This window comes from Lygodium microphyllum, chromosome 11, assembly GCF_053477565.2.
Source record: "Lygodium microphyllum isolate KBCC chromosome 11, Lygodium_microphyllum_v1.1.10, whole genome shotgun sequence".
In the NCBI taxonomy this organism is placed as follows: domain Eukaryota; kingdom Viridiplantae; phylum Streptophyta; class Polypodiopsida; order Schizaeales; family Lygodiaceae; genus Lygodium; species Lygodium microphyllum.
Window position 1 is genome coordinate 80,269,415 of NC_141145.1, and position 17,264 is coordinate 80,286,678.

Consider the following 17,264-nt stretch of genomic DNA (forward strand, 5'->3'; position numbering starts at 1 on the left):
AAAACCACTTCGTTCTGAGGTGAAGGGTGCAATCAAAAAGATCAGAATGTTGACGGAATGGCAGCACGAACCCATATTTGACAGGGATAGAATTTGCAGTCCTTATAACTCTCTACTTCCATAATATCCTTTCTGCGAACCTGGTCCTTTCCCATTAAGCTACCCTGTTCCTTTGTAGACTATACGGCATTTGATCCTGGCCATGAATCTTTAATATCAGCACGTTTCTGTAACAGCAACTGCCCAGTGGACTCTGCATAAATCCATACATGCACTGCTCTATGATAATCACCATCTTTATGAACTTGACTCCTTGCAAGTTAATTTGACAGGGATGTACCACTCAGGCTTCTTTCTAATAGATGATTGTCTGTCTTTTGTATTTTCCTCGTATCTTGTTTGCAGTAAAGAGAAAAGTTTTCCATATGCACCGTCGGCTTCATACGGGACATAATCTGGATGGCCTTTGCTTAGAAGTTCTTTGTACTCCTTCCACCCGATGTACTTCACCATTGAAACCTCTGACTCCTGAAGGGAAAATGCTTCAAGGGGAATTGATTCCAGAGTCGTAACCAGGTACACATCATTATACTCATTATTGATAAAAGTTCCATCATTGATAACACATTCTTGGAGTTAAACAAACAATAATTCAAAAGCTTCAAAAGGAAGATTAACTCCAAGTTCTTCTTGCAATTCCCTCTTGGCAGATATAAGTGATGTGTCCCCAGCAGAGATGTGCCCTGCGCTCGATATATCCCATTATCCTTTGCAGATCAGAGAATGTCATCAGCTTCTTTCGCCTTCCACAATACCAAACGTTCGTCCACTGTTTCCTCCCCTGTTCTCCTCTCTGATTTCCTTCTGAAGGTGCCGATATTTTTCTTTCCCTTTCTTCTTCCATTCACGAAAAAAATCCCCTTGCTTCTTCTCTCCTTTCTCACGCCCCCTTTTGCCTCCAAAACTCCCCTTTCAAAAATAGTCCTCCCTTGCTTTTTCTTTCTCACGCCCCCTTTGTCCTCTTTTCAAAAATAGTTCTTTTTTAATAGCATCTAAGAAAATTAAAGGGTGTTGTCTTATAAGCTTCAAAGTTTGTCGTGCCTCACCAAAGGGCTCTAGTTTGTCTGTTCTATGAAGAGAAATACTCCATGCCCTGCGAAAATTTGCAATTTTTAAAGCCCACTTTTTGGCGTAGTCAAGGAGCTCTTATGATGGCACAATGGCATCGATAAGGGCCAATTCAAATCCTCCTTGCATCCTGAAAAGATTCACAATCCCTGCAATGCTGATGGTCCGTACTATCACACCAAATACATCTTCGATCTCTCCTAGGTGCAGCAGGAGCACTAGAAGAAATAGTAGGCGTAGTCGAAGCAAACTGTTCTTTCAATTTTCCCACCAACTCCACTTTAACTGACTCCAGTGTCAAATCTGTTATGCCTTTGATTATGTCATCAAGAGAGGTAGGCACCGATGGAGCGGATGGTTTTGGAGCAGAAGGTGCTGGCATCGGTTGTGGAACAGGAGAAATAGGAGGATTGGAAACAGTAGGCACTAGCATAGGCTAAGAAACTGGCTGAGGAGGAGAAGAAATAACAGGGATAGAAGCAGGCATAGGAGCAGATGACGGTGTCGGTGTCATAGAACCATTCTGTAGGCGGGTCTTCCATATCCTTCTCTTGGTCAAAGTCGAGACTGCTTCCTGGGCATCTTGCCAATCCGTTTTAAGTCCCATAGGCTTCGTGCGATCCTCAAGAAGCTCTCCCAATTCTTCCTGAAGAGCAGGATCTGCAGCTTGCAAGAAAAGCTCAACTTTCTCAACATCCAATGCTCTTTGTTCAATGGCATCAAGCTAACTATACCTTTCTTCAAATTCTCGAATCAACTCTGAAGCAACTATTGGCATGTAGACCTACTCTCGGAATGACCGCCGTGTAGCTATCCCAAAGTCCTCAAGGAAATACTCTTCTTTCAGGGCTTTCTTAAAATCTTGCCAATGCGAATTTTGAATAAAAAGATCAGTCACTTTTGCCCTCAAGGCGGGTGTGACAAGACGAAGGAAATACTTACTCATAAGTCCAGGTGGAACTCCAAAAAACCCCATCTTGATCTCATATGTCTTCAAATATGCTAAAACATTACGGCCATCAAATAGCTTCTTCTCATTCTCAACTGCTTCAATCGCCTTAGTCGCGCTGATTGCATTCTCCTGCTCCAAATATAGTTGCCTTTGCTGAGACAACTGCTGTTGATGCAATTGCTGCTGCTGCTGCATATACAATTGTGTCTGCTGATTTTGAAGCTGCATATACATGGACATATTCTGCAAAATCTGCTTTAGATCATCCATTGAAGTACTTGACGCAGCAGCCAATGATGGAGCTGAAGTAGAGGACGCAGCTGGAATTGTAGAAGAGGTTGAAATGGATGCTGAAGTATCCCCCATCCTGAAATTTATGCAATGCTTTCACGTCGGGTTCATCAAAGATGTCGAAGGGTTTCGAAAGCAAAGTCGCGACCACATAGGACTTTGAAGAATTTCAGGATAGAAGGTCAATCTAGCGAGATCAGATTCAATTTGAAAGCTCAATTTTAGATAATATGTGACATACATTCAGCTTCAACTGAATGCTTTCCAATAAACATCTTGACAAAAATACATGTCATGTTAACAGCCTGTCTTTTCCAAAGGAACAAGGAAATGTGAAGTAAGATCTAAGGGGTTGGAATAGGATCATGAAGGCATCTTTGTATTCAGGTACAATTTTTGTAGATACATACAGCTTTATTGTATAGATAAAAAAATTCTGTAACAGTCAACCAGAGAATGATGCTCTGCTTATAGTGGGCCTGTACAGTGATGTAGGCCAACAATGCTCTTCGAATCAAGCATTTCAAGAATCAAATCTTGGGTGATCGTGAAGCTCTCCGAAATCAATCAATCAATCAATCAAGGGGTTGAATCAATGCCACCTCTTGGGTCATGCAAGGCAGCAACACTCAATAAGCAAGCTAAGAGGATTGAATGAAAACCACTTCGTTCTGAGGTGAAGGGTGCAATCAAAAAGATAAGAATGTTGACGGAATGGCAGCACCAACCCACATTTGACAGGGATAGAATTTGCAGTCCTTATAACTCTCTGCTCCCATAATATCCTTTCTGCGAACCTGGTCCTTTGCCATTAAGCTCCCCTGTTCCTTTGTAGACTATATGGCATCTGATCCTGGCCATGAATCTTTAATATCAGCACGTTTCTGTAACAGCAACTGCCCAGTGGACTCTGCATAAATCCATACATGCACTGCTCTATGATAATCACCATCTTTATGAACTTGACTCCTTGCAAGTTAATTTGACAGGGATGTACCGCTCAAGCTTCTTTCTAATAGACGATTGTCTGTCTTTTGTATTTTCCTCGTACCTTGTTTGCAGTAAAGAGAAAAGTTTTCCATATGCACCGTCAGCTTCATACGAGACATAATCTGGATGGCCTTTGCTTAGAAGTTCTTTGTACTCCTTCCACCCGATGTACTTCACCATCGAAACCTCTGACTCCTGAAGGGAAAATGCTTCAAGGGGAATTGATTCCAGAGTCGTAACCAGGTACACATCATTATACTCATTATTGATAAAAGTTCCATCATTGATAACACATTCTTGGAGTTAAACAAACAATAATTCAAAAGCTTCAAAAGGAAGATTAACTCCAAGTTCTTCTTGCAATTCCCTCTTGGCAGATATAAGTGATGTACAAAAATAAAGATGCAAACATAACAACTAAGTATGTACAAAAAAACAGATGTCACACACACAATATTTTGGTGGATTCCACACCTCGGATGCGCAGCAGTATGACACCGCTTCTTCCCTTGATCATGTTTTGTCTGTGGGTTCTATCCCACATGTATCTCTTTGCCATACCCATTTTTGGGCCATATGTATTTGAAGGGAATGAAAATGCTTTCTGGTTTGCAGTACTTACCGCCTCTAGATTATGCATGTTTTGATTCATGTGGGCATTGTCTTTATGGCAGGCAAACTAGGTCTACGCATAAGAAGTCTGGTAGGCCACGCATGAGTGGGCCCTTGGAATTGGTACATTCGGATGTCTGTGGGCCCATGCCTTGTTAGTCTATGGGTGGTGCCAAGTATTTTGTTACTTTCATAGATTATTTTTCACGGAAAGTTTGGGCTTATCCATTAAGCTGAAATTTGACGTCTTGGCTGTGTTTTAGAGATGGCTTGCATTGGTTGAGAACCAGTCTGGGTATAGGCTAAAATGCCTAAGGACAGATGATGGGGGTGAGTATGTCTCACATGCTTTTGAGCAGTTATGTGATGAGAGGGGTATTAAGCGTTAGTTGAGTGCCCCCTACACCCCCCTAGAATGGTTTGGCTGAGCGGATGAATAGAACCATCCAGAAGCCTGTACGCAGTATGCTTAGCCATGCAGGCCTACCACAAAGCTTCTGGACTGAGGCAGTTACTACAGCTATGCATGTCATAAATAGATCATCTTCTAGTGGTTTGGATTTCCATGTCGCAGAGGAGGTATGGATTGGAAAACCTCCCTCTTATGCGCATCTCTGTGTCTTTGGATGTGAGACAAGAGAAGTACGCTACATCCTAAAAGTTTTAAATGAATTTTCGTTGGTTATGGGGATGCAGGTGAGATGGGTTACCTTCTCTGGGATCCCCAGGCGTGGAAAGCCATCTACAGTCATGATGTAGTCTTCCATGAAGACAAGATGCATCGACAGCCTGAGAGAGTTATTGAGATCCGCAGGGTCATATTTCAGGAGGAGCCGAGAGCTCCTGCAAAACTAGTTTGGATAGCCTACAGCTAGTTGGATAGCCTACAGCTGCAATAGATGCTCATAGTCAGGGTGTTGGATAGGAAGATGGGCAGGCATCAGAGCCTGCCGTGAGACGGTCTACTAGAGACAGATGTCCACATGATATATTTCAGCCCTTGATGCATTATGTCTTGGATACAGATGTAGGAGAGCATTTCATTTATGATGGGGCTATGCGCAGGGGTAACAGTCACTCCTGGGAGAGTGCTATGCAGTCAGAGATAGAATCCTTGCATAAGAATGACACTTGGGATTTGGTTTCCTTGCCTACGGGCAAGATGGCTTTGCAATGCAAGTGGGTGTACAAGCTAGAAAGTACCCGTGGACACCCCAAGCCAGCATACAAGGCTAGATTAGTAGCAAAGGGTTTTAAGCAGGAGCATGGTGTGGACTTTGATGAGGTCTTTTCTCCTGTGGTTAAGATGATCACCCTGCGCTTAGTCTTGGCTTTGGTTGCTTAGCTTGACTTGGATTTATACCAGATGGATGTCAAGATGGCTTTCTTACATGGGGACTTGCATGATGAGATTTATATGGAGCAGCCTAAGGGCTTTGCAGAACCTGGAAGGGAGCACCTAGTGTGTAAATTGAAGAAAAGTCTTTATGGCTTGAAGCAGACACCTAGGGAGTGGTATCATAAGTTTGATGCCTTTATGCAGTCATAGGGCTACAGCAGGAGTGCTATGGATCCGTGTCTTTACATGAAGAAATCATGTGATGGTTCTTTATTGATTTTGGTATTCTATGTGGATGATATGCTAATAGCAAGGAAAGATCATGATGAGCTAGATCTCTTAAGGCTCAGCTCAAGAAGAGCTTTGAGATGAAATATCTGGGACAGGCGGCTCACATACTTGATATGCGCATTAGATGCGACAGGCATTAGGGATTCCTCTACTTGTCATAGAGGGAGTACATTCATCAATTCCTTGAGCGCTTCCGCATGCAGGACGTAAAGCCTATTGGTTGTCCATTGCCTTCTCATGTGAAGGTATCACAGGTTGATTTTTCGCAGACAGATGACCAAAGGGCCGAGATGGCCAAGATTCCCTAAGCATTTGTAGTGGGTAGTGTTATGTATGCCATGCTAGCCACTTGTCCAGATATTGCCTTTGCAGTTGGTGTTGTGGCACACTATTTGGCTACACCTGGCAAGAAGCATTGGGATGCCATGAGAAGGGTATCATGAGGTACCTGAAGGTCACTGCAAATATGTGCATATGCTGTGACAGTCAGGATACACGAGTTGTGGGGTACACATACTCTGATTATGCAGGACATGCAGATAGTAGGAAGTCCACTTCCGGCTATGTATTCACCTATGCTGGAGGTGCTGTTTCTTGGATGTCCAGGGTGCAGAAATGCACGGCCCTTTCTACTATAGAGGCCAAGTATGTTGTAGCCACTGAGGCTTGCAAGGAGGCCATTTGGTTGGGTCGTTTGGTTGCTGACATTCGTATTGATGCTATCCCTACGCTGCATTCGGATTCTATGAGTGTTATTCAGTTAGCCAAGAATCCGGTCTTCCATGCAAAGATGAAACACATTGAGGTGAGGTATCACTTCATACATGGAGTCATTGAGGACAATTCTATTGATCTTGTCAAGATCTCGACTGACCAGAATCTTGCGGATCTGCTCACGAAAAGCCTCTCTACAGAGCGCTTTGCCTTCCTCAGGAGGTTGATGTGCGTGGGATGAGATGACGTCTTTCCTCATCCTATTGTACATGTGTACATGTTGTACTGTCTTTTTCTTTTTCTTTATACCCCTCACTAGGGGAGATTCACCTTTAAGTGGGAGGTTGGTTGGGGTAAAGGCGTCCTCCGCCTAGCCGCCCGTGTATTACTACACTGACAGTCACTGCCACTGCACACTGCAGGTGGCAGGCGCCTGTCACTGTCACTTTATTCTTTATTCTTTTAGTGATAGTTTATATAAAGGAAGGCATGGTCACACATTGTGACTATTGGAGTTCCCATTTCTTGTCTCTCTCTTTCTTGCTCTTGCTCTCCCACCATAGCTCTCGAGTGCAAGCTTCGATCCTTCTCACCTTTCATTTTTTATATACAAAAGGGTCCTATATAAAGGGGTTACTTATAGATTGAATAGAAAATGGTTATGTTTTATTAAGGAAAAATTCATAGATAAGGATATTTACAAATAGGCCTTGAATGCACGTGATATAGAGGGTATACATACAATGAACTACATGGACCGATCATAGCCTATTTACTAGGAAAACAAAGATAGGATATGTGATTTTGGTGCTCTATGTAGATGATTTGGTGATCACAAGTGATGACATACATGACATTGATGACATAAAAGCTTTATTGCAGAAATAACTTTAGATTACAGACTTGGGAGGGATTGAAGTTATGCATACACCTCATGGGATATGGATGATACAGAAACAACATGCACAAAATATGTCGGAGAAGTATGGCATTCTAGAATGCAAACCTATGGATATACCACTGGAGAAAAATGTAAATCTAGCTCTTGATACAAGGAATGGGATAGAGAATGTGACTATGTGTAGACAGATGGTTGGGATTCTAATCTATCTCACTATCACTAGACCGAACACTTGAGTTATGTAGTACTTGGTTTCATCAGCCACTTTATGTAGAAGCAAAGGAAACTTTACTTACATATTGTGAGGAGGATATTGAGATATGTGAAGGGTACATTGTCTTATGGGCTATTCTATGAGCATGGAAAGCTTGTTGAGCTTATAGGTTATACTAATGCGAATTGGGCTAGCTATATATATGATACGAGATCGACCAATGGATATGCATTTTGTCTTGGAAGTAGCATGGTTAGTTGGAGTAGTAAGAAACAACCTACTGTGTTTCTCTCAAGTATAGAAGAAAAACACAAGGGTGCAACATTGGCTACATGCGAGATTGCTTGGCTAGTTAAGTTGATGGATGACTTGGGGATTCTTGCGGATAAACCAATCAAGCTATATTGTAATAATGGAAGCAAATTTCTCTTGGCCAATAATCTAGTTTATCATGCCAGGTCAAAGCACATAAAGGTACATTATCATTTCATTAGGAAAAGGGTACTTGGAGGTAGGATAGACCTCATACATGTAAAGACTGAAGACCAATTGGTAGACATCTTTACCAAATCACTTGGTAGAGATAAGTTCACTCATTTTAGATCGTTGCTTGGGATAGAAGAGGTGACTTAAGCTTGAGGGGGAGTGCTGAGATATGCAAGATCAATTAATACTTCTCCTGACTCTATCCAATAGTAGATTAGCTGGATGACATGTGTGTGTAATAAGGTCAATCAAACTTAGCTTGTCAACTGAGGTTGTAGTACATTGTACTTTGTGTTTCTCAGTTAGAGTTAGAGTGATAAAATAATGAAGAAAGAGTATATTGAGATCTGACTACTCTCTATTGCCCCTATCTCTTTCTCATTCTTCTAACACTATCCATTTCTATTGCATAGTTGTAGGCTACTATGCATTGCATGTGCCTTTAGCACTGCCTCTAGCACCATAAATCTTAGCATGCCCCCTTGCTACTAGCTCACCCTTTAGATAAGCACCATAAATCTTAACATGCCCCCTTGCTACTACCTCACCCTCTAGATAATTATACATAAGTATATAAGGTCCCCACCCCACTTAATATCTCCAAGGCATTTTAAATCACGTTTGATTCTACAAATATCCTCAAATTTTTTGACTTTTTTTGCAACACTTGCACTTGGGTTTTCCTTGTTCCAACAAACTTGCTCCTTATGTCTAGCTTTCCCACATGTCCTACAAACATGCTCCTTATGTCTAGCTTTTCCACATGTCCTACAAACGATCGTTGAAGATCCTTTGCTATAGAGTGTAGATACTATGGGATTTGGTGAAGTTTCTTGGGTTTTTTCTTTGAGTTTCTTTCTTGGTAACCACACCTTATAGATTTGTGGAAGTTAGTTTATTTGCCTAAGGGAAAAAATGCACACCATGCAAGTGTGTCTATAAATTGAAGGTGTCTCCATCTAATGCATTTCCTAAGTATAAGGCAAGATTGGTGGGGGCCAAGGGATTTAAGTATAAGGCAAGATTGGTGGGGGCCAAGGAATTTAAGTAAGACAAGGGAATTAAATTTAATTAGACATTCTCACTAGTTAGTCAAGATGATCACCCTTTGTCTGGTACTTGTATTGGTTGCCAAGGAAGATATGGAGATTGTTGAGAAGGATGTAAAGAGAAAAAAATTGTATGGAAATTTATTGCAATGATATTTCTATGCACAGCATCTTAAAGGGTTCGGTGTGAAAGGCAAGGAATAGTTGGTGTGTAAGCTACATATAATATTATATGGTTTGAAATAGGTTCCCATGGAATGGTATCATAATTTTGGTACCTTTATGTGGTCTCAAGGATACACTAGAAGTGGAATTGATTGGCACCTATACCAAACCGCCGTTCCCATGGCTATAGTACTAGGTACCTATACACTCCAAAGGTTCTAGATTGTAGCCTTATGATTTTGATTCTCTTTGTGGATGACATGTGAATTGCTAAAAATTCAAACATGGATGTGGATATTAAATATGAAGGATGTGGGGAATGCTAGTTTGCACACACATTATGGGAGATAGAGATAAAATAATACTCTATTTATCTTAAAAGGAAGACATTGTAAAGGTATTACAATGTTTCAATATGGAGAGAGGAAAGGAAATTAGTGTTCCATTGGCTCCATGATTCAAACTTAGTTGAGAGGCAAACCCTAAGTCAAATGAGTAGAAGTCCAAAATGGCCAAGGTTTTGTATGCATGCACAATTGGTAGCTTGATGTATGCTATGACTACTACATGTCCAAACAATGTCCAAACAATGTCTATGTACTAAGGAGGAGTCATCAAGTAAATGGTAAACCCTAGCAAGAAGCATTAGAAGGCAGTAAAGAGTATCATAAGATACTTGAATGGCACTAGAATTATGTGTATATACTTTGAAAGAATAGATTCATCTATTCTTAGACATATAGATGTTGATTTTGTAAGATGTGTAGACTCTAGGAAATCTTTTATAGGTTTTGTCTTTACTTTCCCATGTGGTATAGTCTCTTGGGTCTCTCAATTACAATCATGTATGGATTTAGTTACCAGTGAGGTGGATACATTACATCCACCAAGGCCTACAAGGAAGCTATATGACTTATTCATCCAAGTGGAGACTTGGGTATTGGAAGAGAAGTGTCTACATTGCACTATGATAGTCAAAGTGTCATTCAGTTGGGCATGGAACCCTATCTTTAAAAGGCAAAGAATATTGAGGTGAAGTATCAATTTATCAAGAAGTTTCATGAGAACAAGCATGTTGAGTTTTTCAAAGTTGATATAGATGAAATCCCAATAGGTTTTCTCATAAAGAGTTTATCTTTTGAGTGTTTTGCACATTGGAGAGTACTAATGCACATTGGATAGTATCTTCACTTTTTTCTTATATTTCCATAATGGTGCATTGGCCTTTAAATGGAAAGTTGTTCAGAAAATGATAAAGGCCCAATGGTCCAAGGCCAAGCCAACACCCCTTGTATAAGTACACATTATACTATCTGTGGGAGCTTTCGCTCAACTGCTAAGACCCACGGACCGCTTATTGTTCAACCGTTCCAAGCTAAGCACTAATGGCTACCTCTCACATACCCGACGCACCATCCATATCTACGGGTGTAGTGAGCTTACCTCCATGCCGATCGAGTTACCTCCTCTCCCGCGCACTCCGGTAGCTCCACGATCCAAGTGCAAGATTCAAGCAAGCTCCATTCTCAAGCTCCATGCTCCAAGCTCCGTTGCCGTGAGCAAGACAAGAGAAGAGAAGAGAAGAGAAGAAGAGAGGAGATGATAGAGAGCTTTTCCTCCCCGGTCTCTCACCCTGACACACTCACTCCCTCACACTCTCACACTCCCTCTCTCAAAGCACAAGCTCAAGCAAGCAAGAAGAAGAAGAAGAAGAAGAAGAAGAAGAAGAGAGCCACTTTTGGCCACACACAAGAATGAGCTTCTCATTCACTTTTCAACTTTATATACAAAATCCTAAATCCCTTTTGGGCGGTCATCCCCTTATCCCCTTTTTTACATGGCCAGCCGTGGCCTAGGCCCTTTTCCCCATTGTCCTTCTATCTTCCTAGCTTCCTTTCCACCGTCTACATTTACAAATTGCATGGGTGAGAGCCTGGCACTCCTTGAATCAAACCATGATGCACTTGCGCTCTTTTACTAAAGTATTGACTTGTGCTTTTCCTTGCGTGCCTTTCTCCCTTATTTAGGAGTTTTCTCCTTGTGCGTGTTTGTCTTCCATTTCTCTTTGCCTTGGCCTTTGTCTTCTGCTTTAGCTTTTCCAAATTTTCCACCTTCGTTTATTTGAGGGTTTGTTGAGATATTGAGCTCCACCCGTGATACGCCAGGGTGACCGTTGTGTATTTATGTCACCGACTTGTTAGTTCCAGACGCGGTTGGTACACCGCCCATGAATAATAGCTACATGATAGCTATCCTTATCTACTCTAGTTCGTGGCTCAGTTAGTATGCCACCTTAGTTAGTTGAGTTTTGTTTGAGACCCATATATAGGGTTCTTCTATTTCTTTGTATGAGAGTTCTTTTTTTTGGCTTACACAACTAAGAAGAGGAAAACTGTTTTCAGCCTCCACCCTTGTGTGTCTTCCCCCATTGTGCAAGCAAGAAAGCTACAAGTGAGACTCCTTCCTTCTCTCCCACAATCTTGACATGGTATCAGAGCCTTGTTCGTGGTAAGGAGCTCAAGAAAGCAAGCCAAGCTCGCGGTGTTCTAGTAAGAGGAGCAGTGTTGCTTTCATTTTCTGTTTTGGGAGCAGATCTCTGCAGGTAGCACAGCCGAAAAGTGCAGGAGTGCATTGTCTCAGGTTGAGACGCCCTTCGCGGTGAAGCAAGAGGGTAGTATATGCTACGGGACAGGGCTTTAGCCCTTGGCGACCTTATTTTCTTGATTTGAGGCCATTTCGGGGCCTGTTTTGGAGGCGGAGGTTTTCTGCACGCACTCAGGAAAAGGCCCAGTTTTATGCTGTGCGACCACTGTTCTACAAGTCGGTGAAAAGTTACCATAGAAATTGCATCGTATGCTTATGTGCAGAGACATTGGGAGTTACAGAATCATCCTTGGTTTCTGTTTATGCAAAATCGTCACTAGGAAGTGACTGTGTGGTCAAATACCACTTTCGCCAGTTTTGCAGATTTTCCCTTGTGAGGGTGAAGCTGTGTTTTTTGCAGTGACAGAATTTTTTGCAGTATTTTGTAATGGCATCTGATTCTCTCTCACAGATTGTCACTGAAAAGCTTGACAAGAACAACTTCCAAGCATGGAAGTTTAGAATGACGAATTTCCTTATGGGAAAAGGATATTGGGAATTTGTTGCAGGAAATGAAGAAGAACCAGTTCTTCCTGATGTTCCCAATCAACAGCAAATGTAGGCATTTAAAGCATGGCATGAGAGAGCCAGGAAAGTTATGTACTGGTTGTCTATCAGTATTTCAGACTCTATGATTGTGCATATTCAGGATGCAAGTACGCCAAAGGAGGCATGGGATACTTTGTCAAAAATGTATAGTACAAATACTCAAGCCAGGAAAATGCAGCTCAAGCAAGAGTTGCATAATGTGCAAAGAGAAAATATGAGCATCAATGACTACCACATGAAGGTGAAGAAGATTGCAGATGCACTTGCTTCCATTGGGTCGCCAGTGGAAGATGATGATTTAGTTTCTGTGACCTTGAATGGTCTAGGAAAGGATTATGCACAGTTTCGAACATCCATTTCTGTCCATGAAAGATTTCCTGATTTTGAGGAGTTGATTGCTCTTCTAATTTCTGAGGAGCAAAGAAATGGTGGTGCATCTTCTTCAGGAGGAACTTCAAAAGAAGCTGTCTTCTACTCAAATGCTGGAAGAGGTAGAGGCAGAGGTAGAGGAGGCCGATTTGGAGGCCGTGGTAGAAATCAGAATATGCAGCAAACTCAAGAAAACCAGTCCTATGGAGGAGGACGTGGAAACTCTAGAGGCAGGGGGAGCCAAAGAGGTCGTGGTGGATGGCAAAGAGGTCAAAATGCAAACAGTAATGTTGAATGCTACTACTGTGGTAAAATGGATCATATGGCTAAAGTCAGCTATAAAAAGCAGAATGACATCATGAATGGAAAACTGCAACAAGGGAATTATGCATCTTCTAGTAGACAGGGTGATGACAGAAATGAGCATTTGTTCATGGTGCAGCACATGAACAATTCTGTGACAAGTGCAGAAGGAAGCAATGATGTATGGTATGTTGACTCAGGTGCATCAAACCACATGACAGGTCATGCAGAATGGATGGAGGATGCAAGGAAAATGGAAAAACCAGGATTTGTGGAGACTGGTGATGATACTACACATCCTATTGTGCAGATTGGAAAAATTCCCTTGTCTATGCAGGATGGGAAAAAGAAATACCTGTCCGATGTATTTAATGTCCCAAATATCACCAAGAATCTGGTTTCTGTTGGTCAAATGGTTGAGCAGGGCTTGCAGGTCAGATTTAATCCTCATGGATGCTTTGTTGAGGATATGAAAAATAAAGGTCGCTTGATAGCAAAAGGAAAGAAGAAGGGCAGAATGTTTACATTGGATGCAGACATGCCTGAATTGAGTGCAGCAATGTTTGCACATGGGACCGGTGTAGTTGCAGATATTGATATCTGGCATAAACGCATTGGTCATGTTAATGTACAGCGACTTAAATCAATGCAGGCCCAAAACATTGTTGCAGGATTGCCTAAATTCAAGGTTGCAGAAATGCATAAGGTATGTAAAGCCTGTCAGTTTGGAAAACAGGCAAGGAAACCATTTCCTAGACATGTTCAAGAGAGTGAGAAGCCATTGGAATTAATCCACTCTGATGTGTGGACTACTAAAGCTGCATCTCTTGGAGGCTGTCATTATTTTGTCACTTTTATTGATGACTATAGCAAAAAAGTTTGGGTGTATTTTATGAAGAAGAAAAGTGAAGTGTTTGGGCATTTCAAAACTCTTAAAGCTATGGTTGAAAAAGAAACAGGTCTGCAAATAAAATGCCTAAGGTCAGATGGAGGGGGAGAGTACCTCTCAAATGAGTTTGCAAGGTTCTTGCAGGAGCATGGCATAAAGCAGCAATATTCATGCAGTCATACCCCACAGCAAAATGGAATTGCAGAAAGAAAAAATAGACATATTGGAGAGGTGTCTCGTGCCATGCTCAATGAAAAAGACCTGCCAGATTTTTATTGGGCTGAAGCAGTTGCTACAGCAGTCTACATAATGAACAGGACTCCCACTGCAGCAATACATGGAATGACTCCAGAGGAGAGGTATACTGGTAGGAAACCAGAAATTTCTCATTTGAAAATTTTTGGTTGCATTGCCTATGTACATGTGCCAGATGAGTTGAGATCCAAGTTGGATCCAAAAGCTAAGAAGTGCATCTTTATTGGTTACTCTCTGCAGCAAAAAGGGTATAGATGCTATAACCCTTCTACTCGTAAGTTTACAGTGAGCAGAGATGTTGTTTTTGATGAGATGAGTAGCTGGTATAAACCAGTAAATGTGATTGATGATGTAGATGCACAAAATGGTAATGCTGCACAGAATTCACAGCAGCAGTCACAAAATATTAGTGGACCTGGAGCGTCCTCTAGCAGTGGTTCACATTCTTCGCCATGGACAAGCAGATTGAGATCAGGAGAATCTTCTCAAAGCAATGCAGATAGTGGTATGCACGTATCACGAAAAGGAAAAGAGAAGGTTGACCAGCCCATGTTTGATGTGAATGCAGGTCACTCTTATGTGGATGGTGAATCCAGTGGCTCAGAACAGAGCATTGATGATGAGTTGGGTATTCCTTCTATTGTTACACCTGGAGTAAGAAAGACCAGGGATGTTTTGAGAGCACCTGGGAGTGAACCCACTTTGCGCAGGTCTACCCGAGTTAGGTATCCTGTGGATAGGCTGAAATATGATGGATTTACTGCCATTCACTATGCATATATGGTCAAGGTGATACAGGAACCAGAACCCAGTTCTTTTTAGCAAGCCATGGGAAAAGAAAAATGGGAGAAAGCCATGGATGAAGAAATGGATGCCTTGGAAGCAAATGCTACATGGGAATTGGTACCTTTGCCTAAAGGTAAAAATGCAATTGGCTGTAAGTGGGTTTATAAGGTGAAGCACAATGCAGATGGTTCTGTGAACAGATACAAGGCAAGATTAGTAGTCAAGGGGTATGCACAAACATATGGCATTGACTATGAAGAAACATTCAGTCCGGTTGCAAGGATGGCAACCGTTAGAGCAGTCATTGCTATGGCTGCATCAAAGGGATGGTCTTTACATCAGATGGATGTAAAGAATGCCTTCTTGCATGGTGATTTGCAAGAAGAGGTCTATATGGAGCAGCCACTAGGTTATGTGCATGCTGTTCATCCTGAGTTTGTTTGCAGGTTGAAGAAAGCCTTGTATGGCTTGAAGCAAGCACCTAGAGCATGGTCTGACAAGATAGGACAGTATCTTGTCACTATTGGCTTTCAGATTTCCAAGGCAGATTTCTTACTTTATGTGAGAAAAACAGAGAAAGGTATTATGCTACTTGTCATTTATGTTGATGATTTGATTATGACAGGTGACAGTGATGAAGATATCCTTCATGTGAAAATGCTATTGAAGCAGAAGTTTGAGATGAAGGATTTGGGAGAGCTGCGTTATTTCTTGGGCATTGAGGTGATTAGATCACCAAGTCGGATACAGCTCTTGCAGAGGCAGTATGGATTGGACATGCTGTCCAAATATGGGATGACAGGCTGTAAGCCTATTTCAGTTCCTTTGGAGCAGAATGTGAAGCTGAGCGCAGATGCAGGTGAGCTTCTGGAAGACCCTACTATGTACAGACGCATAGTAGGAAGTTTGATTTATATGACTATTACCAGGCCAGATTTGAGCTATGCTGTTGGATTGGTAAGTCAGTTTATGCAGGCTCCAAGGAAACCGTGTTTGGATGCGGCTAGACACATACTCAGGTATATGAAGTCCACATTGCAGTATGTACTATTTTATGAGACTGGGGTTCAGATATAGTTGCATGGATACACTGATGCTGATTGGGCTGGTAGCATTTCTGATAGACGATCTACCAGTGGATATGTGTTCTCTTTTGGGAGTGCTGCAGTCACTTGGAGCAGCAAGAAACAGCCTACAGTTGCCTTGTCGAGCACAGAGGCCGAGTACAGGGGTGCAGCAATGGTGGCATGTGAGGTAGCTTGGTTGCATAAGCTACTTTATGATATGCATCAGCCTACAAATGGGCCGGTTGTCATTTATTGTGACAACATGAGTAGTATACACTTGGCAAATAACCCAGTCTATCATGCTAGAACAAAGCACATTGAGGTGCATTATCACTATGTGCGGGAGAGGGTTTTACTAGGTCTTATTGATCTAGTTTATGTCAGCACAGAGGATCAGGTAGCTGACATATTTACGAAGGCATTGGGTGCAGAGAAGCTGCGCAAGTTCAGAGACCTGCTTGGTGTGCAGGAATTGGGATTGAGCTCGAGGGGGTGTGTTGAGATATCGAGCTCCACTCGTGATACGCCAGGGTGACCGTTGTGTATTTATGTCACCGACTTGTCAGTTGCAGACACGGTTGGTACACCGCCTATGAATAATAGCTACATGATAGCTATCCTTATCTACTCTAGTTTGTGGCTCAGTTAGTATGCCACCTTAGTTAGTTGAGTTTGGTTTGAGACCCATATATAGGGTTCTTCTATTTCTTTGTATGAGAGTTCTTTTTTTTGGCTTACACAACTAAGAAGAGGAAAACTGTTTTCAGCCTCCACCCTTGTGTGTCTTCCCTCATTGTGCAAGCAAGAAAGCTACAAGTGAGACTCCTTTCTTCTCTCCCACAATCTTGACAGGGTTAACATTACCCCCCCTCCTAGACGAGTGCCAGTCCCATGGCACTCACCATCGTAGATAGCAGGCTTTAGCATGCACCGAAGACGTAGGTGGCAAGGACGTCTGTGGTTGCCATGGCAGAGTGTTGGTAGTGGTGGGGAGGAAGGTCGTTGGGGGCACGTTGGTGGTTTAGGTGGCTAGTGGTAGGGCTATTGGAGTTAGTGGTAGGGCTGTTCTTTGGGGGGTTGCACTGATGAAGTACAAGTGGCGGTTTGTTAGGGATTATGCACATGATGATTCTTGGCGGGCTTGCAAGGTGTTAAGGATAGGAATTCAGATTTAAGTGTCCATGAAGAGCAAATGACACCTTTGTTGGAGTCTTCAATACCTACAATTGAAAACCTCTCATAGGTGGTCTCTCCCTAGGGGTAGTGCGAGT

At 42.2% G+C, this 17,264-nt stretch overlaps 1 pseudogene; it reads right to left on the reverse strand.

The window, feature by feature from the left end:
• Nucleotides 1–297: 297 nt before the first annotated feature.
• On the reverse strand, nt 298–3,541 carry LOC148029011 (nudix hydrolase 3 pseudogene; annotated as a pseudogene).
• Between the last annotated feature and the right edge of the window lie 13,723 nt (nt 3,542–17,264).